General features: G+C 62.0%; 1 protein-coding gene across 4 annotated transcripts in view; it reads left to right on the top strand.

Annotated features, from left to right (window-relative positions):
- Nucleotides 1-17,101: 17,101 nt before the first annotated feature.
- NLGN3 (neuroligin 3) overlaps nucleotides 17,102-22,056 on the top strand; it is a 121,504-nt gene continuing 116,549 nt past the window's right edge. For all 4 annotated transcript variants that reach the window (XM_075915673.2, XM_075915672.2, XM_075915671.2 and 1 more), the window contains exon 1: nucleotides 17,102-17,252. The gene's annotated coding sequence lies outside the window, so the exon portion shown is untranslated. The remainder of the gene's footprint in view (nucleotides 17,253-22,056) is intronic.

Below are 22,056 nucleotides of genomic sequence, written 5' to 3'. Positions count from 1 at the left end.
CACATCCCCACGTGGCCCTTGGCTGTGGCACATCCCCACAGGACCCCTAGACATGGCATGTCCCCACAACAGTGAAGCTCTACAGTCAAGTCATGTCCTGTGCTGCCGGAACTGACGGTGACTTGAGTCGATGAACCAGCATGCACCTGAGGGGGGGCTGTCCCAGCTCTGGTGCCCGGCAGACAGGCTGTGTGGGGGACAGGGGGTACGTCTACACTACAGCGCTAGTTCGAACTAACTTAGTTCGAATTAGTTAATTCGAACTAAGCTAGTTCGAACTAACGCGTCTAGAACTAAAAACTAGTTCGAACTAGCGTTTTGCTAGTTCGAACTAGTAAGTCCACATTGAGTGGACTCTGAACAGGGCTTAAGGATGGCCGGAAGCAGTGCCGGCAGGGCATAAAAGGAGGACTTAGAGCATGGAGATGCTGTCTCAGGCTAGCCGAGGGCTGCGCTTAAAGGGTCCCGACCCCCACCCCGGACACACAGTTCTAAGGGGTGCCCCGCTTCCAAAGAAGTTCTGGCTTGGAGTGCCCACACTGGGCACATCACACCACTCGGCCATCAGCCCGGCTGCACTTGCCGCAGGCTGCCAACTGGGGAGAGGGAGTAATTGGGGGGCTGCAGGAGAGCTTCCACCCCCAGAAGCCCGCAGAGCCAGCCCAGTCCTCCCCATCGGGGGCTCGTACCCCATTCCTCCCTCACCTCCTTCCACTTACCCTTCCCTAGCCCCTCTTCTTATTGATGTACAAAATAAAGATAACGTTTCTTCCAACATTGACTCTGTCTTTATTGAAAAAAACTGGGGGACACTGGGAAAAGGAGGTGGGAGAGGGGAAGAGAAAGGCTGGGAGAGGGGAGGGCAACTAACATGATCAGGGGTTGGGAACAGGTCCCAGATGAAGAAAGGCTACAGAGACTGGGACTGTTCAGCTTAGAAAAGAGGAGATGGAGGGGGGACAGGATAGAGGTCTCTAAAAGCAGGGGTTGGGTGGAGAGGGTGCATTCAGAAAAGTTCTTCCTGAGTTCCCATAAAGAAGGACTAGAGGACACCAAAGGAAAGGAATGGGTAGCAGGCTTGAAACTAGTAAGAGAAAGTTGTTCTTCTTGACAAAGCAAATAGTTAACCTGTGGAACTCCTTGCTGCAGGAGGCTGTGAAGGCTACAACTAGAACAGAGTTTAAAGGGAAGTGAGATAAAGTGATGGAGGTTGGGTCCATGGAGTCCTATTAGCCAGAGGGTAGGAGTGGTGTCCCTGCCCAAAGTTTGTGGAAGGCTGGAGAGGGATGGCACGAGACAAATGGCTTGGTCATTGTCTTCAGTCCATCCCCTCCAGGGTCCCTAGGGTTGGCCGCTGTTGGCAGAGAGGCTACTGGGCTAGATGGACCTTTGGTCTGACCCAGGACGGCCATTGTAAGCTCAGGGCTCAGTGTCGGGGGTCTCAGTGGACCCCCTTGATTTTCATGCACACCTGGTCCTGGGTGGCCAGGCTGGCAGCTCTCCTGCCCTAGACAGCCACTTTCCTGTTGTCACGTTGCTGAATTGGAGGAAAGCAGCCAGGTCGCTGCTGCACCCCTAGGTGGGGGTGTTGGCCCCAGAAATTGGTGTGGGGGGAGCCATGTGGGGTATTGAATGGGAGCTTGTTGTTTTCTGATCCTGTGTACACTGTTTATGTGAGTACATAATGTCTGTGTGTGTAGATCTGTAATCTGTGTAGAAACTGAAGATTTCCCTGCATGTGGTTAAGCATTGGGCAGGGCCGAGCCTGTGGAGCCTGTGGACATGCTAATTACCTGTGGGACAATGGTTCTCAATGGGCCAAAGACACACCCAAAGAATGGGGGCTGTCCTGAGAGCAGCCAGCAGGGAACACAGAGAGGCTGAGGACCAGGTGACCTGCTACATACTAGAAGAGGCCAGGAAGGAGTATAAAGAGGCCATGTGGTCGATGCCATTTTGTTCTCAGCTCAGCACTTCATCCCAGAGGCAGCACTGCAGGGATTGAAGAGCCCGGAAGACCTGGGAACCCATCCTGATCGTAGGATGTGCAATAAGGACTTGTAACCAGCAGCTGCAACATCTCTGCTAGAGCCTGCATCGAGAACTGGGAGATTCGGTGCATGTAACGTACTGTACTTTAATAACCTCACTCTCAAGCTTTTCTTTCTTGTAATAATAAACCTTTAGATATAGATTCTAAAGGATTGGCCCAGCGTGATTTGTGGTAAGGTCCAGAGGGTAAATTGACCAGGGATCTGTGGCTGGTTTCTTGGAACCGGACAGAACTTGTTCGGGGTAGGTGGGATTGGGTGCTAGGACCCCCCACCTGTGTATAGGCCCGGGGCCATCTGGGGCACGGATATTGCTGGGGTGTCGGAGGGGTTTTGCTCGGGAGGCTTCAGGCAGGCTGCTGAAGCGCTCTGTGAGGCTGGTTTGTGGCCTGTTTGGAGAGGTCGCCAGTCAGGGGGACTGTAAAGAGCCCCGGATTTGAGCAATTCGCCCTGAGTGGACGCCCTTAGCTGTGCCCAGACACGGCCTGGTCCGTCACAGTGGCGTAGTCGGCAGGATCCACAGATCTTGGTCAATTGAACTTTGGGATCAGGACCCCACGCTGTCTAAATTTGATTTTTGGTGTTGAGAGTTTGGTTGATTAAAGAGCTGCTGCGATGATCCCCGAACTATATGAGAGTCTGAGCAAAAGTGCTCTGAAGGATTTGTGCTTGGGGAGAGGCATTGCCTTTAGGAAAAGGGCCTCTAAACTAGATCTGGTAGTGTTGTTACTAACCAGAGATGTGGATGAAAGGGATCAGAAGCGAGCCAAGGAAGCTGCTGAAAGAAGGCAGAAGGCCGATGAAGAAATTGCTAAGAGACAGAAGGAGATGGATCGGGAACTTGAGGAGAAAAAGGCAGAATATGCTGAGAGACAGCAGAGGGAAGAGGTAGAGCATGCAAAGAAGATGGCCCTAGCCAGGGAGGAAAATGCTAGACTTGACCTCCAGCTTAAGAGACTAAAAGAACAAGAGAGACTGTATTCTCCTGAAGGTTCAATGTATAACTCTGTGGGTATGCGGTGTGCTTATGATATGGCAGACGTATTTTGCCCAGCTGATGTGATGACCCAACCCCAAAGCATGTGTGAATGCAAACCTTGTGTGTTACCTGTAGCTAACAGGGAGGTTTGGGAAGGGGGTGCATGTGGGTATGAAAAGTTTCCTGGAGCTGGTCAGTCTCCCTGTAACCAAGGGGAAAGTGTCTCTACATGTGAGCCTGTGGGTGAGGGCCCGTCTGATGCCTCAGAGGTGAGGCTGGAATCAGAACCAGGGCAGGAAGAGCCCAGAAGTCAGGGAAATGTTTCTCTGGGGCAGCCTGGAGTGGCTGGCCAGAGTGAAGTTTTAGTTGAGGAGTTGGTGGCTGGTGAGGTTTGTGGAATTGAACCTGCACAAGCTGAAAGTGATTTGTGTGAAGAAGCACAGTGTGTGCAAGCTGGCGATTTGGCTGGTGGAAGTAGCAGTGGGGCAGTGAAGGAAGCTGTCCCAGTGGCTAGCTGTATGCCTGAGATTAGCCAGGGGTGTTGGGACAAGGGTGAAACTGTCTCTGGTTGTCTGGCTGTGTGTGGGGAAGAGTTTCTTCCTGTGTCTGCGGAAGGTGCCCCACAGCCTGTGAAGGCTGAGAGCAGTCTGGTTGTCCCAGAGTTGGGTCTGGATATGGCTAAGGCCCAGGAAGGGGGTGACCCAAGGTTTGTGTCTGCTGGGGAGAGGGATGAGGTGACTCAGGTAGAGTCAGTCAGTGTTTTACCAGAACCCCAGAGACCAGACAGTGGTGACCCTGATATTGTGCCTGATGTTGCTGTGTTGCTGGCAGAGGGGGGAGCTACTCGGTGGGAGCAGGGAGACCCCTTAGCCCGGGCACAAGGAGAGAATGAGGGTGTGTTAACTCTGGTGCCTAATGATGGTGTGGACGTTTACAGCCATCTAGAGAGCTGCACAGAGAGTGAAGATGCCTCTGACCCTGTCTCTTGTGAGTCTGTCTGTGTGCCTGAGAGGGGATTGTCTGTGAATCCACCTGAGGGGCCGGAGATAACTCAGGGAGTAAGGGAAGTGCAGGAGGAATTGGTTGGGGCTCAGCAGGGCAATGCTACTGCAGAGCCAGGGAAGGGTGAACCGCTGCTTAAGGAAGCTCATAGGGAGGAGAGTCCTGGCAATGCTTGTAGCAAGCAGTTTGCAGTAACTGAGAGAGGTGACGATGCCTGGCTTGGAGAAGGCATTCAGGAGAAAGCTCTGCCTGTAAAAGGCAGCAGCTTCTTGTGTGAGGCACTTGTTGCAGTGCCTGGCAGACAGAACTTGTCTGTTGGCAGTGACTCCACTGACTTGGGTTTAGGGAAACCCAGTGTGGATGGTGTTGGAGAAGTCTCAGAGGGACTGAGGGTTGTTCCAGATGAAGCAGGAACAGCCAGAGAATTGGAACAGGATTCTTCCCAGGTGAATGAGGAGAGTGGGAAATTAGTGTCTCAGATTCAGGAGGAGGACTGTGTAGCCAAGTATGCAGAGCAGAACAGCTGTGTGGTCACTCTCCCTAGGATGCAGGAGATGGCAGTTCTGCTCCCATCTCTGGACACTGTGGACACTCATACTCAATCAGGGAGGTGGATATCTGGTTCCATGTGGAAACAGAGGTTGGAGGTGGACAGAGGAGAGACTTGGGAGTCTACAGCTTACTGCTGTTACCCCACTGAGTGGGGGAAGGGGGAGAATTCCAGGGCCATTGTGAGCCAGGGAGTCACACCCAGCCAGCCCTTTGTCTTGGTCAGGCCAGAGGTTTCAGGCCTGGAGCCCAGAGCACAAGGGGGAGGGTCAGGACTTGCTTTGACAAAGAAGATTTGCAGGTTGAACCTGAAGGGAAAAAACTGCAATGGTGTGGAGCCAAAGAAGGGGCATGATGGGGAATGTCAATATACACCTGATATAGGATTGTTTTTGTTACTGATGTTAATTCTTGTAACCAATGTATTATTGTTGCAGAGAATTGTAACGGTATACAGTGTGCATGAGCTTATGAAAATACCATGTAATCTGTCTGGAGATGTACCAAACGACAGACGGTATGTAAGGGGACATTGTGATGTGGCTATTTCATGGTTAACACTTGTAACTGGTTTTGGAACTTCTTACAGGACAAAAAGGGTTCCAGCCAGAAGGTCCTGTGTAAGAAGGGAAACTGAGGCACACCACCATTTTGACGGGGGAGGCCTGTGATGCCCTCAGTGATGTTACTGGCATCACTTCCTGCATCAATTTTGCGTTGGGGGTGTCACGTTGCTGAATTGGAGGAAAGCAGCCAGGTCGCTGCTGCACCCCTAGGTGGGGGTGTTGGCCCCAGAAATTGGTGTGGGGGGAGCCATGTGGGGTATTGAATGGGAGCTTGTTGTTTTCTGATCCTGTGTACACTGTTTATGTGAGTACATAATGTCTGTGTGTGTAGATCTGTAATCTGTGTAGAAACTGAAGATTTCCCTGCATGTGGTTAAGCATTGGGCAGGGCCGAGCCTGTGGAGCCTGTGGACATGCTAATTACCTGTGGGACAATGGTTCTCAATGGGCCAAAGACACACCCAAAGAATGGGGGCTGTCCTGAGAGCAGCCAGCAGGGAACACAGAGAGGCTGAGGACCAGGTGACCTGCTACATACTAGAAGAGGCCAGGAAGGAGTATAAAGAGGCCATGTGGTCGATGCCATTTTGTTCTCAGCTCAGCACTTCATCCCAGAGGCAGCACTGCAGGGATTGAAGAGCCCGGAAGACCTGGGAACCCATCCTGATCGTAGGATGTGCAATAAGGACTTGTAACCAGCAGCTGCAACATCTCTGCTAGAGCCTGCATCGAGAACTGGGAGATTCGGTGCATGTAACGTACTGTACTTTAATAACCTCACTCTCAAGCTTTTCTTTCTTGTAATAATAAACCTTTAGATATAGATTCTAAAGGATTGGCCCAGCGTGATTTGTGGTAAGGTCCAGAGGGTAAATTGACCAGGGATCTGTGGCTGGTTTCTTGGAACCGGACAGAACTTGTTCGGGGTAGGTGGGATTGGGTGCTAGGACCCCCCACCTGTGTATAGGCCCGGGGCCATCTGGGGCACGGATATTGCTGGGGTGTCGGAGGGGTTTTGCTCGGGAGGCTTCAGGCAGGCTGCTGAAGCGCTCTGTGAGGCTGGTTTGTGGCCTGTTTGGAGAGGTCGCCAGTCAGGGGGACTGTAAAGAGCCCCGGATTTGAGCAATTCGCCCTGAGCGGACGCCCTAAGCTGTGCCCAGACACGGCCCGGTCTGTCACACCTGTGCCTAGTGCGGAGATCGTGGACGAGGTCCACGATGTCCGCACTAGCCCAGGAAGGTGCCCGCCTCTTGCGGTCCAGGGCAAGCTCCCGGGAGCCGCCAGCCTGGTCCCGGCAAGAGGGGGTGGGCTGGGGGGCATCGGGTGGGTGGCTCTGTGCCGTGCCAGGTGCAGGGTCTGCTAGCTGGGTGCTGGCAGGCTTGCACCTGGCACGGGCACCGTAGCCAGCCCGTGCCCCTTTAAGGGGTCCGGGGCCGGGAGGGGGGCATAGAGTTTCCCTGGTGTTGGCCAGAGTGGCCACCAGGGAAACCTGGGGAGGGCTAGCCTCCCACTAGTTCGAACTAAAGGGCTACACAGCCCTTAGTTCGAACTAGCTAGTTCGAACTAGGCGTTAGTCCTCGTAAAATGAGGTTTACCTAGTTCGAACTAAGCGCTCCGCTAGTTCGATTCAAATTCGAACTAGCGGAGCGCTAGTGTAGCACCTATTAAAGTTAGTTCGAACTAACGTCCGTTAGTTCGAACTAACTTTGTAGTGTAGACATACCCAGGGGGAGCTGCCTTGGCCTGGGAGGAGCAGGAGAGGAGGTGTGGGGGAGACATGGCTCTGGACGGGGGAGAGGGGCGCGGGAGACCCTGCTGGGGCTGGTAGGGTGGGGCTGGCCATGGCACAGCTCCCATCCAGGGCATGTGGGATCAGAGCGCTCCTGAAGGATTGTGGCTCACCAAAGGCTCGTCCCGTGTGGGGGCCAGCTCGTAGAGGCGTGGTCGGGGGGGGGCTGGTGGACAAGGAGCCAGCAGCTGCAGCCACAGGGCCAGGGCCACATGCTGGGGGCCGCGTGAAACCCCCATGCGACTTTGGAGAACACGGCTCCCAGCCGTGTGGGGGGGGGAGCGGGAGGAGGCAGAGGGCAGGCACTTCACAGAGCTGGGGGACGGAGCAGAGGGGCTTGGCAAGGGCCTAATGCCAGGGGGCAGGGCAGAGAGGGAGGCGCAGCGGCAAATGGTGCGCTCCAGCACAGGCTGAACCCCCTAGCCAGGCACCCTGGGGCCCAGGCCAGGGCTGAGCCGGGCTCGGTGTTGTCTGGCAGCATCACCAGCCCTGCCCCCGCCCGCCCCAGCACTGCCTGGGCCCTCCCGCCTACCACGAAATGCCCCCCCCCAGCACTGCCTGGGCCCTCCCGCCTGCCACGAAATGCCCCCGCCCGCCCCAGCACTGCCTGGGCCCTCCCACCTGCCACGAAATGCCCCCGCCCGCCCCAGCACTGCCTGGGCCCTCCCGCCTACCACGAAATGCCCCCCCCCAGCACTGCCTGGGCCCTCCCGCCTGCCACGAAATGCCCCCGCCCGCCCCAGCACTGCCTGGGCCCTCCCACCTGCCACGAAATGCCCCCGCCCGCCCCAGCACTGCCTGGGCCCTCCCGCCTGCCACGAAATGCCCCCGCCCGCCCCAGCACTGCCTGGGCCCTCCCGCCTGCCACGAAATGCCCCCCCCCAGCACTGCCTGGGCCCTCCCGCCTACCACGAAATGCCCCCGCCCGCCCCAGCACTGCCTGGGCCCTCCCACCTGCCACGAAATGCCCCCGCTCGCCCCAGCACTGCCTGGGCCCTCCCGCCTGCCACGAAATGCCCCCGCTCGCCCCAGCACTGCCTGGGCCCTCCCGCCTGCCACGAAATGCCCCCGCTCGCCCCAGCACTGCCTGGGCCCTCCCGCCTGCCACGAAATGCCCCCCCCAGCACTGCCTGGGCCCTCCCACCTGCCACGAAATGCCCCCCCCAGCACTGCCTGGGCCCTCCCACCTGCCACGAAATGCCCCCGCCCGCCCCAGCACTGCCTGGGCCCTCCCGCCTGCCACAAAATGCCCCCGCCCGCCCCAGCACTGCCTGGGCCCTCCCGCCTACCACGAAATGCCCTCGCCCCTCCACCCAGCACTGCCTGGGCCCTCCCGCCTGCCACGAAATGCCCCCCCCCAGCACTGCCTGGGCCCTTCCGCCTGCCACGAAATGCCCCCCCCCAGCACTGCCTGGGCCCTCCCGCCTACCACAAAATGCCCCCGCCCCCCCCAGCACTGCCTGGGCCCTCCCGCCTGCCACGAAATGCCCCCCCCCAGCACTGCCTGGGCCCTTCCGCCTGCCACGAAATGCCCCCCCCCCCCAGCACTGCCTGGGCCCTCCCGCCTGCCACGAAATGCCCCCGCCCGCCCCAGCACTGCCTGGGCCCTCCCGCCTGCCACGAAATGCCCCCCCCAGCACTGCCTGGGCCCTCCCGCCTGCCACGAAATGCCCCCCCCCAGCACTGCCTGGGCCCTCCCGCCTGCCACGAAATGCCCCCGCCCGCCCCAGCACTGCCTGGGCCCTCCCGCCTGCCACGAAATGCCCCCCCCAGCACTGCCTGGGCCCTCCCGCCTGCCACGAAATGCCCCCCCCCAGCACTGCCTGGGCCCTCCCGCCTGCCACGAAATGCCCCCCCCCAGCACTGCCTGGGCCCTCCCGCCTGCCGCGAAATGCCCCCGCCCGCCCCAGCACTGCCTGGGCCCTCCCGCCTGCCACGAAATGCCCCCGCCCCTCCACCCAGCACTGCCTGGGCCCTCCCGCCTGCCACGAAATGCCCCCCCCCAGCACTGCCTGGGCCCCCCCTCCAGCACTGCCTGGGCCCTCCCACCTGCCACGAAATGCCCCCGCCCCTCCACCCAGCACTGCCTGGGCCCTCCCGCCTGCCACGAAATGCCCCCCCCAGCACTGCCTGGGCCCCCCCCCCCAGCACTGCCTGGGCCCTCCCACCTGCCACGAAATGCCCCCACCCGCCCCAGCACTGCCTGGGCCCTCCCGCCTGCCACGAAATGCCCCCGCCCGCCCCAGCACTGCCTGGGCCCTCCCGCCTGCCACGAAATGCCCCCCCCCAGCACTGCCTGGGCCCTCCCGCCTGCCACGAAATGCCCCCGCCCGCCCCAGCACTGCCTGGGCCCTCCCGCCTGCCACGAAATGCCCCCACCCGCCCCAGCACTGCCTGGGCCCTCCCGCCTGCCACGAAATGCCCCCGCCCGCCCCAGCACTGCCTGGGCCCTCCCGCCTGCCACGAAATGCCCCCCCCCAGCACTGCCTGGGCCCTCCCGCCTGCCACGAAATGCCCCCGCCCGCCCCAGCACTGCCTGGGCCCTCCCGCCTGCCACGAAATGCCCCCCCCCAGCACTGCCTGGGCCCTCCCGCCTGCCACGAAATGCCCCCCCCCAGCACTGCCTGGGCCCTCCCGCCTGCCACGAAATGCCCCCACCCGCCCCAGCACTGCCTGGGCCCTCCCGCCTGCCACGAAATGCCCCCGCCCGCCCCAGCACTGCCTGGGCCCTCCCGCCTGCCACGAAATGCCCCCCCCCAGCACTGCCTGGGCCCTCCCGCCTGCCACGAAATGCCCCCCCCCAGCACTGCCTGGGCCCTCCCGCCTGCCACGAAATGCCCCCGCCCGCCCCAGCACTGCCTGGGCCCTCCCGCCTGCCACGAAATGCCCCCGCCCGCCCCAGCACTGCCTGGGCCCTCCCGCCTGCCACGAAATGCCCCCCCCCAGCACTGCCTGGGCCCTCCCACCTGCCACGAAATGCCCCCGCCCCTCCACCCAGCACTGCCTGGGCCCTCCCACCTGCCACGAAATGCCCCCCCCAGCACTGCCTGGGCCCCCCCCCAGCACTGCCTGGGCCCTCCCGCCTACCACGAAATGCCCTCGCCCCTCCACCCAGCACTGCCTGGGCCCTCCCGCCTGCCACGAAATGTCAGACCCTTAGAGCAGAGCAAGACGGGAACTGAGTCACCCTGGGCCTAGGAGATTGCGCAGCCCGGCCTCTGGAAAGTGCCGCTCCGAGTGGCACGGTGCCGAATGGAGCAAAGCAGCCGGTGAAGGAGTCCGTGGGGCTGGTGCCGCCCAAGGAGAAGGCACCAGGTCAGGGTACCGGCGTCTCATCCAAGCTGAGCGCAGCGCTGTGGGCTCATGTGCAGCCCCTCTGGGTGTCGGACGCCACCCCAGGCAGCCGGACGCGCGGGACGGTTCCACAGCGCCCTCGAGTCAAGGCCCCCAGACGCCATGGGGCCGTTCCTACCCGCCCTGCTCTGCGCTAGAGGGGGAGTCCCTCAGGCCTTGGCAAGGGGACGTGACTTACTGAGGGAGGGCGGGTGCTTGGCCCCACCCAATATGCGTTAGGTCGCCAAGAGCAACGTGGGCTGCTAGGTGCCTTCCCAAGGAGACCCTGATGCTTGCGCAACAAGCAGAGCAAGGCAGGGCCTGAGGCGCCGGGCGTTGCCCTGCTACCCTCACAGAGCCGATGCTCCTAGCGAGGTGGCCGTGGGACGCTAGGCCAGCAGGGCGCAGGCAGGAGGTGCCCACATAAGATGTGAACCTACTGAAAGACGCGTGAGGCCATGGCCAATGCCCGAGCCCCTCCCATCTCAACTCGGCCCTATGGGGTGAACCTCTAGGCCCAAAGCCGGCGGAGTTGGGGGAGTTCCCAACCCCATGCAACAGAACTAGGTCCAGCAGCTCTTCGGGACCCTCTGAGATGCCTTATCCAGCCAGCCTGGGTCCTGGCCACATCGCACCAGAGCCAGGAGAGAGACGCTCACCAGCCCCTGCCGGGAGAGATGCGGGGCGGCGTCCGACAAGAGCAGGCCTGGGACGGGCGCGAGTGGAAGAGTCCCATCGTCCCGGTGCCAAAACCCAACGAGGCCATCGGGTTCGGCATCGATTTCCAGCAGGTCACTGCTGCGTCCCGTTGCGATGCCTAGCCAATGCCCCGGGCCCAAGAGCGGCTGGGTGGGCCACATGCTTATCGGCCATCGACTTGACAACAGGGTCCTAGGAAATAGCTCCCAGGGCCTTTCCCACACCCGCTGGCCCCTGCCAGGCCATTCGCACTGCGTGGGCAGCTGCCGCCTGCCAGAGGCGGAGGAACAAACTGCTACTCCCATGACCAGCACGCAGCGGCATCACTTCCAGGCCGTTCTTCAGGCCCCAGAGGTGACTTGCCTCGGGCACAGGGAGGGGGACGTTACAACCTGTGACTGGCAAAGTACGAGCTTTGGCAGCGACTCCAGCGCCGGACTGGGCGACGATTGCAGCGCTAGTGAGTGCTCCCAGCCCGTCGGGCGAGACGGGCAGGCCAGCGAGAGGGGTGACTAGTGCGAGAGCCAGTCCTAGCACCCGCTGCGCTTTCCAAAGAGCGCACACTCCAGAGACGCTGCGGGCGTGGGGCTCGGAGCCGCGTTAGCCCAAGAGGTGCATGGGGAAGAACTACCAGGTTTGTTCCTGAGCCAGCAGCTATTCCCTAGGGAAACGGCTTATTCCACGGCCGAGAGAGGCCTTAGCGGTAAAACAGGTCTTGCCGTATTACCTGCTGGGAACAACCTTCAAGCTGTGACAGATCACGCACCCCTCCGGTGGCTCAACAACTCAAAGACCAACCCCCAGTCACGCCGTGGTATTGCTCCCTACAACCTTATGATTTCCACATGTTCATCGGCCAGGCAAGGCCCAGGCCAGTGTGGATTTCTCTTCTAGGTTGGGCGAAGACGAGAATGCCACCCGGGTGTGTGATGGGCTGTGCATACCCCGCCCAGAACCAGGTGGGGTTAAACCCTGTGGGCGGAGGAAGTCCCGCCCCTCCACTCAAACTGGGCATGCTCCAACTGCTGGAGCAGTATAAAAGAGAGCTGCTCAGCTCATTCTCAGCTGGCCACTGGAGGAGAAGGACCTTCAGCTGGAGCACCTGAGTCCTGCCAGATGGAGACCCAGACAAGAGCCAGGAACCCCGGAGACTGCTGTGAGCTACCAGCGTGGGAGGAGCCCCACGGACAGGCAGCTGCAGGGGAACCTGAGCACCCAGAAACCACATAGGACATCACCCCCCCAACACTGGTAGGAAGTGACCCAGAGAGTGAGATCTCCCACCCCGGGGCCAGATACCCGGCCGAGCGAGTGGTAGAACGCTCTGCCACTCACAGGGCCCTGGGTCAGGACCCGGTGGGATAGGGTGGGCCCGGGTCCCCCTACCAGGGCTGTTGCCCCCAAACTCCTACTGACTCTAACCATTAGTGTGTGCTGCCCTGAACCAAGGGCTACCCCTCATTGACTCTAGCCATTAGGCTGTGCTGCTACTCCTTATTGACACTGGCCATGCTGCCCTGCCCTAAAGGCTATCCTATTAACTCTAGCTATTGGGCTGTACTACCCTAGATGGAGGGTTGTTTTTCACCCAGCAGCCGACTAGGCAGCATCCACACCCCTGGGCACCCTCCCTCATCAGGGGCTGCCGCCGCCTCCCTTAAGGAACAGGGTGGGAGGTGGGCAGGGGGACTGGCATAGCTCGACACCACGGTGCTTCTTAGGGCCAGTTTGCCGAGAGCCGTGGCAGCGAGTGAGCCTGCTCAGAGGAGGAGAAATGGCTGGAGTGAGCGGGCCAGGAACGTTGCCGGGAGCATCTGTGCCTGAAGTTGGGGAGGACAGGCTGGCTGGTCGAAACTGGAACCGTATGGGCTCTTCGTGATGCTGACAGTGGTGGCTGAGGAATAGCCCCAGGGCTCCCTGGAGGGCGTGGCAGAGGGGCCCGTTATTGGGTAACCCCGTCTCCCCTGTAAGAGCAGGGCTGGGCCTGGTTCCCACGAAGGCCTTGGAGCCGCGTCTGAGGAGAGGCAGGGGACGTGAGGTCTCTCCCATGGGGACACGGAGCGGAGACCCCCCCCATCACTGACATGAGCAGGACCCTGGAGCTCTGGCAGGGGCCTGGAGGCAGAGCCAATGCCCAGCAGGGGCCATAACCCCCCTGCAAATCTGGCCCCTCCCCAGCCTGTGGAGCCCAGACGTGTCCTTGGGGCTGAAGGGGGAACGGGTGCCACGAGCTGCCCCTACGGGGAGGACACAGACTCCAGGCTGCAGATGATCCCAGGGCAGCTGAGGGCTCCTGTGTGAAGGGGACAGAGCCAGACTGAGGAGACTCCGCCGCTGGGCCAGCATGGGCCTGGCTGGACGGCTCCCTCCTCGGCCCAGCTCTGTCCTGAGCGCACCGCGGGGACAGGGACAGGAAGTCTCCATAGGCCGGGGAGGGGCTGCAGTGGGGTGGGGGGGGAGAGCAGAGTCTGAGCCCTTGGAGGGGCCCCGCCCTCTGAGAAGGGGCCTGGTGCCCACATGCCTCCTGGCTTGCTCCAGCAGCAGCTGCCTAGGCACGTCTCCGGCCCCACGGGCTCTTCCTCAGGGCTTTACAAGTGGAGCATTTTCCCGCCTCTGCCCGGCCACGCGGCCCCGGCGGGCTCGCTCCTGGGGGCGGGGCAGCGCGGGAAGCAAAGGCCCCAGCATGCAAACAGTCCAGGGCCCGAACTCACGGTGCTCGTGTCCCTGGGCCGCGCGCTCCGCCGCCAGCGCCAGGGCAGGGTGGCCAGAGGCACTGGCCTGGGGGGGAGCAGGCTGGTGGTGCTAAGGGACGACCCCTCCGCCCGCCGGCAGCAGGGCACTGACCAGCAGGGCCTGGCTCTGGCCGTGGCTCCGGGGGGTGTGGGCTGCTCGCCCGGTCGTGACTAGACAGCCCAGCTGCAGCACGTCGCCAGGGGGCTGGTGCAGACCCTGCTGATGGCCAATAGGCCAAGCGCAAAGAGCTGCGTCCCCGCAGACGGCTTGAGGGCAGGCTCTCTGGGCCCCTCCGGCCCGTCACGCCGAGAACCCCTCGTGCGCCCAACGGGGAGAGGGCCGCATCACGGGCTGGTGCTGAGGCTGCAGGGGACTCGGGGAGCCCCGCCCCCCTGGCTGGGATGCGGCAGTCTCCACGGCGAGGGTTTCCAGGTGGGGTGGGTCCGGCACAGAGACGCTGGCTGGGCCACCTCCACCGGGCCGGGGGTGCAGCCCATGTGGCCCTGGAGGCTTTGCTTAGTGCGGCTGTGCAGGGCCGCTGTCCTGCCAGCACTCGGGGATTGTGCCTGGCCCTAGGTCAGAGAGCAGCTGTGCAAAGGCACTTGCTGTGTGAGCAGGCTCTGAGCCTGCCCCTGCCCCTGCCCCTGCCGCTCGGGCGTGGCCTCAGGACCTGCAGAGACGGCTGCTTCCCTGGGCCGTGACCGCTGTCCCTGCAGCTGCAGGTGAATCCCCGCTCCCGCCCCTCTGGACTGGAGCCTCCACAGACACCGGTGGAAGGGGCTGAGCGCCAGAGAGCAGGTGCATCGGCCCAGCAGGCGGCTCTAGGGCAGCGCTCTGGCTTGGGCAGGCTGGAGTAGACCGCTGCACCCCACCCAGTGGCAGCCCCGTGCCTAAGTGTCCGTGCGCCCCAGAGCTCCCACTTGCCACTTGGACAGAGCTGGCCTGGGGCCCGTGAGCTGGAGGCCAAAGCGCCAGGTGCCTTCCAAGCAAAGCAAACTCTGAGCTGAAGGCCCCTTCGAATTCCGCCCGGCCGGGGGAGCGTCCAGCCAGCTGGGCCCATGGACAGTTTGGGCTGCTGCCATCAGGCCGAATCCAGTGGGCAGTGCAGAGTTCCAGGAGCCAGGACGGGTTCCACGGAGGCATTTCCCTGGAGCACAAGTCTCTCGTGCGGAGCCGGCGCTGCTGGCGCTGGCAGGGTCATGCCAACACAGGACAGAGCTCATGGGATTCTGCACCGGCAGGGCCTGGATCCACCCTCAGTCCAGCGGGCGAGGCACCCGCGTGATGCTGAGCAGACAGACTCGGCCAGCTTGGCTCCTGCTGAGCAGAGGAAAGGGGCCAGTGTGGGGGTTCGCTGGTGCAGGGGAGGCGTAGGGAGCGGCGTGGGGGTGGCTGGTGCAGGGGAGGCGTAGGGAGCGGCGTGGGGGTGGCTGGTGCAGGGGAGGCGTAGGGAGCGGCGTGGGGGTGGCTGGTGCAGGGGAGGCGTAGGGAGCGGCGTGGGGGCTCGCTGGTGCAGGGGATGCGTAGGGAGCGGCGTGGGGGTGGCTGGTGCAGGGGATGCGTAGGGAGCGGCGTGGGGGCTCGCTGGTGCAGGGGATGCGTAGGGAGCGGCGTGGGGGCTCGCTGGTGCAGGGGATGCGTAGGGAGCGGCGTGGGGGCTCGCTGGTGCAGGGGATGCGTAGGGAGCAGTGTGGTGGGTGGCTGGTGCAGGGGAGGCGTAGGGAGCGGCGTGGGGGCTCGCTGGTGCAGGGGAGGCGTAGGGAGCGGCGTGGGGGCTCGCTGGTGCAGGGGAGGCGTAGGGAGCGGCGTGGGGGCTGGCAGGTGCAGGGGAGGCGTAGGGAGCGGTGTGGGGGCTGGCAGGTGCAGGGGAGGCATAGGGAGCGGCGTGTGGGCTGGCTGGTGCAGGGGATGCGTAGGGAGCGGTGTGGGGGGTGGCTGGTGCAGGGGATGTGTAGGGAGCCGTGTGGGGGCCAAGGCTGTGGGGGGTGGCTGGTGCATGGGATGCGTAGGGAGCCGTGTGGGGGCCAAGGCTGTGGGGGGTGGCTGGTGCATGGGATGCGTAGGGAGCCGTGTGGGGGCCAAGGCTGTGGGGGGTGGCTGGTGCATGGGATGCGTAGGGAGCGGTGGGATTCACACAGAAGGGTTGCGGGGCGCTGGGGGGGCAGGGTTTCACACAGAGGGGTTGTTGGGGGCTGGTGTGGGCCAGGCAGGGCTCTGTGGGGCAGGGATTCACACAGAGGGGTTGCAGGGGGCTGGGGGGGCAGGGATTCACATGGGGGTTGCGGGGGCTGGGGGGCCAGGCAGGGCTGTGTGGGGCAGGGATTCACACAGAGGGTTTGCGGGGGGCTGGGGGGTGCAGGGATTCACACAGGAGGTTGCGGGGGGTTGGGGGGCGGGCAGGGATTCACACAGGAGGTTGGGGGGGGGGTGGGTAGGCCAGGCAGGGCTGGGGGGTGCAGGGATTCACACAGAGGGGTTGCGGGGGGCTGTGTGGGGCAGGGATTCACACAGAGGGGTTGCGGGGGGCTGGGGGGCAGGGATTCACACAGGAGCTGGGGGCAGGCAGGGCTGTGTGGGGCAGGGATTCACACAGGGGGCTGGGGGCGGGCAGGCAGGGCTGGGGGGGCAGGGATTCACACAGGGGGCTGGAGGGCAGGGCTGTGTGGGGCAGGGATTCACACAGGGAGCTGGGGGCAGGCAGGGCTGTGTGGGGCAGGGATTCACACAGGGGCTGGGGGCAGGCAGGGATTCACACAGGGAGCTGGGGGCAGGCAGGGCTGTGTGGGGCAGGGATTCATACAGGGGCTGGGGGCGGGCAGGGATTCACACGGGGGGCTGGGGGGCAGGGCTGGGGGGGCAGGGATTCACACGGGGGGCTGGGGGGGGCAGGGCGGGGGGGGCAGGGATTCACACGGGGGGCTGGGGGGGCAGGGATTCACACGGGGGGCTGGGGGGGGGTGGGGGGGCAGGGCAGGGCAGGGGGGGGGCAGGGATTCACACGGGGGGCTGGGGGGCAGGGCTGGGGGGGCAGGGATTCACACAGGGCGGGGGGGGCAGGGGGGGGCTGGGGGGGGCAGGGCGGGGGGGGCAGGGATGGGGGGGCAGGGATTCACACGGGGGGCTGGGGGGCAGGGATTCACACGGGGGGGGGCGGGGGGCTGGGGGGCAGGGCAGGGGGGGGCAGGGCGGGGGGGGCAGGGATTCACACGGGGGGCAGGGCGGGGGGCTGGGGGGCAGGGATTCACACGGGGGGCAGGGAGGGAGGGGGCAGGGCAGGGGGGGGGGGGCAGGGATTCGGGGGGCGAGGGGGGGGCAGGGCAGGGGGGGGGGGGCAGGGATTCACACGGGGGGCGGGGCTCTGGGCCGGGGGGGCAGGTGCATTGCGGGGGGGCTGCGGCGGGGCCGGGCGCACGCGGAGGCGAGGGGGTTGCCGCGCGCCCCCGCCCCCGCCCGCCGTGCACGCGCCGCGCGCTCCCGGGGAGGGTCGGGCTGGGCTGAGCCGAGCAGCCTCCGGACCCGACATGGCGGAGCCACGCGGCCGCCCCCCCCGGGTGAGTCCGCGCGGGGCGCCGCGGGGGGGCCGCCGGGGCGGGGGGGGCTGGCTGGGGGTAGGCGGGGGGGGCGGCGAGGGTTGGGGGGCGCCGGGGGGCTGGGCGGGGGGGAGCGGCGCTCCGCGCAGCCGGCGTTGCCATGGTGACGGTGTGAATGGGGGATTGTGCTGCGCTCAGCTGGCGGCTCCGCGCGGCCCGGCCCCCCCCGCCCCCCCCGGCCCCGCGCCAGTCACCCCCCCCGCCCGGCCCCCCCCCGGCCCCGCGCCAGTCACCCCCCCCCCCCCCCCCCGCCCCCCCCCCCCGGCCCCGCGCCAGTCACCCCCCCCCGCCCGGCCCCCCCCCGGCCCCGCGCCAGTCACCCCCCCCCGGCCCCCTCCGCCCCCCCCGGCCCCGCGCCAGTCACCCCCCCCCCCCCCCGGCCCGCGCCAGTCACCCCCCGCCCCCCCCCCCCCCCCGGCCCCGCGCCAGTCACCCCCCCCGCCCCCCCCCGGGCCCGCGCCAGTCACCCCGCCCCCCCCCCCGGCCCCGCGCCAGTCACCCCCCCCCCCCCGCCCGCCCCCCCCCGGGCCCGCGCCAGTCACCCCCCCCCCCCGCCCCCCCCCGGGCCCGCGCCAGTCACCCCCCGGCTCCCCCCCCCCGGCCCCCCCGGCCCCGCGCCAGTCACCCCCCCCGCCCCGCCCCGGGCCCGCGCCAGTCACCCCGCCCCCCCCCGGGCCCGCGCCAGTCACCCCCCGGCCCCCCCGGCCCCGCGCCAGTCACCCCCCCCCCGCCCCCCCCCGGGCCCGCGCCAGTCACCCCCCCTCGGCCCCCCCCGGCTCCGCCGCCTCCTCCGGCGGGGCTCGCCTGGCCGAGCTTCGCGGCCGCCAACGCGCGGGGGCGGGGGGGGGCGGCGGCTCGTGTGACGGCGGCCGGGACCCCGATCGCGCTCCCGCCTGCCGGCCGCCCTGACGCCGAGCCTGGGCAGGGCCGCGGGTGGCGCCAGGCTGGGGGCTCCGGGACCAGCGTCTTCTCATGCGAGGAACAAGTGCTGGGGCCAGAGCCTGGCCCTGGGCTCAGTGCCGCGGGCACAAGCAGCCCGGGAGAAGGAGCCGGCTCTGTGGGGCTGCTCAGGGTGAAGTGGCTCGTTGACACCTCTCCAGGGGGGGGTTAGTGGGTTACACATTGTTGCACGAGACAGTCAGTATTTAAGCCCAGGATGTTTAGTGTCAATGAGTTTATGCTCCCAGACTGGCCTTTTATAAGTGCAGCTGTCCTTTGAGGAGGAACACTTATAGGTCAGCTAATAGTGATCGCTTTGTGAAAAGTGTTTGTGTTTGGTGTGTCTGTGTCTTGTTTTATTTTCCTGTGTGAATTCATTTGAGAGCATAAACTTCAGAAGGGGAGCCGAGTTAGTCTGTAACTGGAAAAACTTAAAAAACAACTAATAGTCTTGCAGCACCTTAAAGACTAACAAAACATGTAGATTAGTGATAGAGATGTAGCCGTGTTAGTCTGGGGTAGCTGAAACAAAACACAGGACTGTGTAGCACTTTAAAGACTAACAAGATGGTTTAGCAGGTGATGAGCTTCTGTGGGCCAGACCCACTTCCTCAGATCAAACAGTGGAAGAAAATAGCAGACGGATGTACACATGCTATCATGTGCCAAAAGTGTCCGTCTGCTATGTACATTGGACAAACGTCTCAAACACTTCGCCGAAGGATCAGTGCCCACAAAACAGACATTAGACAGGATCACAAAGAAAAAACCGTTTCTTGCCATTTCAACCAGAAAGGACATTGTCTCAACGACTTGATTACCTGCATCCTGCTTCAAAGATCTTTTCAGACCACACTTTAAAGAGAATCCTCTGAACTGTCATTCATGCTTAAATTCGACACTTTACGCCTAAGTTTAAACAAAGACATTAATTATCTTACCCATTACAAAGATAGCTTCCCCAGTTATCACCTCTAATATCATTAGCTCACAGACATTTACCTTCCTCCCCCCCACACACATCCCCCTTCTGTTCTGAAATGTGACTTGTCCTTTTCATATGTGTTCATTTTTTTAATTGTATCCTTTGGTATATATGGCTGTGACTATTTTCTTCCACTATTTGATCTGAGGAAGTGGGTCTGGCCCACGAAAGCTCATCACCTGCTAAACCATCTTGTTAGTCTTTAAAGTGCTACACAGTCCTGTGTTTTGTTAAAACATGTAGATGGTATCATGAGCTTTCCTGGGCACAACCCGCTTTGAGAGCATAAGGATTTTCTCTCCTCTCTGATTTTCTCCTGTCATTTTGTCACTTGACCTGCCTGGCTGCTCCCATAGCTTCAGCTCTACCTCTGTGTTGATGCTTTCTCATCCTGTCCTCTTATGGCCTGGGGTGTTCAGCAGCCGAAATCCACATCACCCTGTTGCTTCTTCCTTTTCCACCTTTGCTCTCTGTTTACATTGCTAAACTTTTAGGCTACGTCTACGCTATAGGCTTTTTGTGCAAGAACCGTTGGTCTCGTGCCAAAACTTGTAGAGTGTTTACACTGCACTCGTGTTCTTGCGCAGGTAAATTTACAGTAAGGCATTGGAACAGAGCGCTTCTTGCACAAGAGTTATTCCTCTCCCCACGAGAAATAAGCCCTCTTGTGCAAGAAGGCAGTGTGGATGGCTAAAATGGCCATCAGAGCTTTCTTGCGCAAGAGAGCATCCACACTGCCATGGACACTCTTGCGCAAAAGCACACGGCAGTGTGGATGCACTCTTGTGCAAGACCTTTTGCGCAAAACAGCCTGCAGTGTAGACACAGCCTTAGTGTAAGCCCCGATGATCTGCCCCTCCCATGTCTTCAGACCAGTGTGACCCACATGCCTGCAAGTTAGAGAAATGGTCAGAGGTAAACAGGATGAGGTTTAATAAAGAGAAATGCAAAGTGCTCCACTTAGGAAGGAACAATCAGTTCCATACATACAAGATGGGAAGCGACTGTCTAGGAAGGAGCATGGTGGAAAGGGATCTAGGGGTCATAGTGGACCACAAGTTGAATATGAGTCAGCAGTGTGATGCTGTTGCAAAAAAAGCAAATATGATTCTAGATTGTATCAACAGGTGTGTTGTAAGCAAAACTCGTGAAGTCATTCTGCCGCTCTACTCTGCACTAGTTAGGCCTCAGCTGGAGTACTGTGTCCAGTTCTGGGCGCCACATTTCAAGAAAGATGTGGAGAAATTGGAAAGGGTACAGAGAAGAGCGACAAGAATGATTAAAGGTTTAGAGAACATGACCTATGAAGCCAGGCTTCATGAACTGGGCTTGTTTAGTTTGGAAAAAAGAAGATTAAGGGGGACATGATAGCGGTTTTCAAATATCTAAGAGGGTGTCACAAGGAGGAAGGAGAAAATTTGTTCCTCTTGGTTTCTGAGGACAGGACAAGGAGTAATGGGCTTAAAGTGCAGCAGGGGAGGTTTAGGTTGGACATTAGGAAAAAATTCCTAACTGTCAGGGTGGTCAAATATTGGAATAAATTGCCAAGGGAGGTGGTGGAATCTCCCTCTCTGGAGATAGTTAAGAACAGGTTAGATAGACATCTGTCAGGGATGGTGTAGACGGAGCTTGGTCCTGCCTTGAGGGCGGGGGGCTGGACTCGATGACCTCTCGAGGTCCCTTCCAGTCCTATGATTCTATGATTCTGTGCTCCAGTTGTACTGCTGATTAGGGATGTAAGCGAGCAGTCGACTACTCAACTACTTGTTTTCACAGAGGCAGCAAGGGAGGGAAGCAGGAGCCAGTGCTGGCAGCAGCATGGGGCGGAGAGGCTGCCACAAAGCCAGCAGCAGCCCCTGTCTGTGGTGGGTCCAAGCTCCCCATTGGCCCCTCCCCCCACGGATAGGGGCTGCTGGACCTGGCACGAGCTGAGACTGAGCAAGTCCGGGTCCAGGACCTAACCCCATGCGCCTCTGCAGTTTAAATGTACAGGTTGGACCTCCTTCATCTGGCACCCGGCACCTGACTAGTCCTGGATGAGGGGATTTGCCAGACCAGGGGAGGTCCCTCCCAAATGGCCCGTACTGTCATGCTGCCCCTGGCTAGGGCCCCACCTACCCCCACTGCTGCCCGCCCGTGGCTGCTGCTGGGGTCAGAGCTCCGCAGCCGGGGATAGAGCTCCCTTGCTGCTGCTGGGGCCGTAGCGCCGCTGCTGCGGGGCCAGTGTTTTGTGGCTGCTGTTGCTGGGCCCCCATAATCGCCTGGCCACAGGGGCCAGAACTCCCTATTGCTCCGCCTGCCCCTCCGTGTCCTGTACCCTGGCACCTGGCTGAGTCTCCACCTTCCCCCGCCGACAGACCTCTCTATACCTGAGCTCTGTGGTCCAGGAACATCCATGGGTGTTGCCGGACCAGAGAGTCCCAGTTAAGGCACTTAACCCGCATGCCCAGCTCTTACTACATTTAAACTGCATTGCTGGAGCAGGGGTAGCCCCTGGGCCCGGCGCGAGCCAGCTCTGAGCAAGCCTTCCCTTATCGACTACACGAGTAGTGAAGTACCCACATCTAGGACTAGAACAGAGTTTAGAGAGACGCTTGATAATTTCCTGGAGGTTAGGTCCATAAAAGGCTATTAGCCAGGGGATAAAATGGTGTCCCTGGCCTCTGTTTGTCAGAGGCTGGAGAGGGATGGCAGGAGACAAATCGCTTGATCATTGTCTTCGGTCCACCCTCTCTGGGGCACCTGGTGCTGGCCACTGTCGGCAGACAGGATACTGGGCTAGACGGACCTTTGGACTGACCCAGCACGGCCGTTCTCATGTTCTTAACATCCTTATTTCTG

The sequence above is a fragment of the Pelodiscus sinensis genome, chromosome 13, assembly GCF_052426305.1.
Source record: "Pelodiscus sinensis isolate ZL-2025 chromosome 13, ASM5242630v1, whole genome shotgun sequence".
NCBI lineage: Eukaryota > Metazoa > Chordata > Testudines > Trionychidae > Pelodiscus > Pelodiscus sinensis.
The sequence above is the reverse complement of the archived record's forward strand: the minus strand, read 5'-3'. Positions and strand labels throughout refer to the sequence as shown.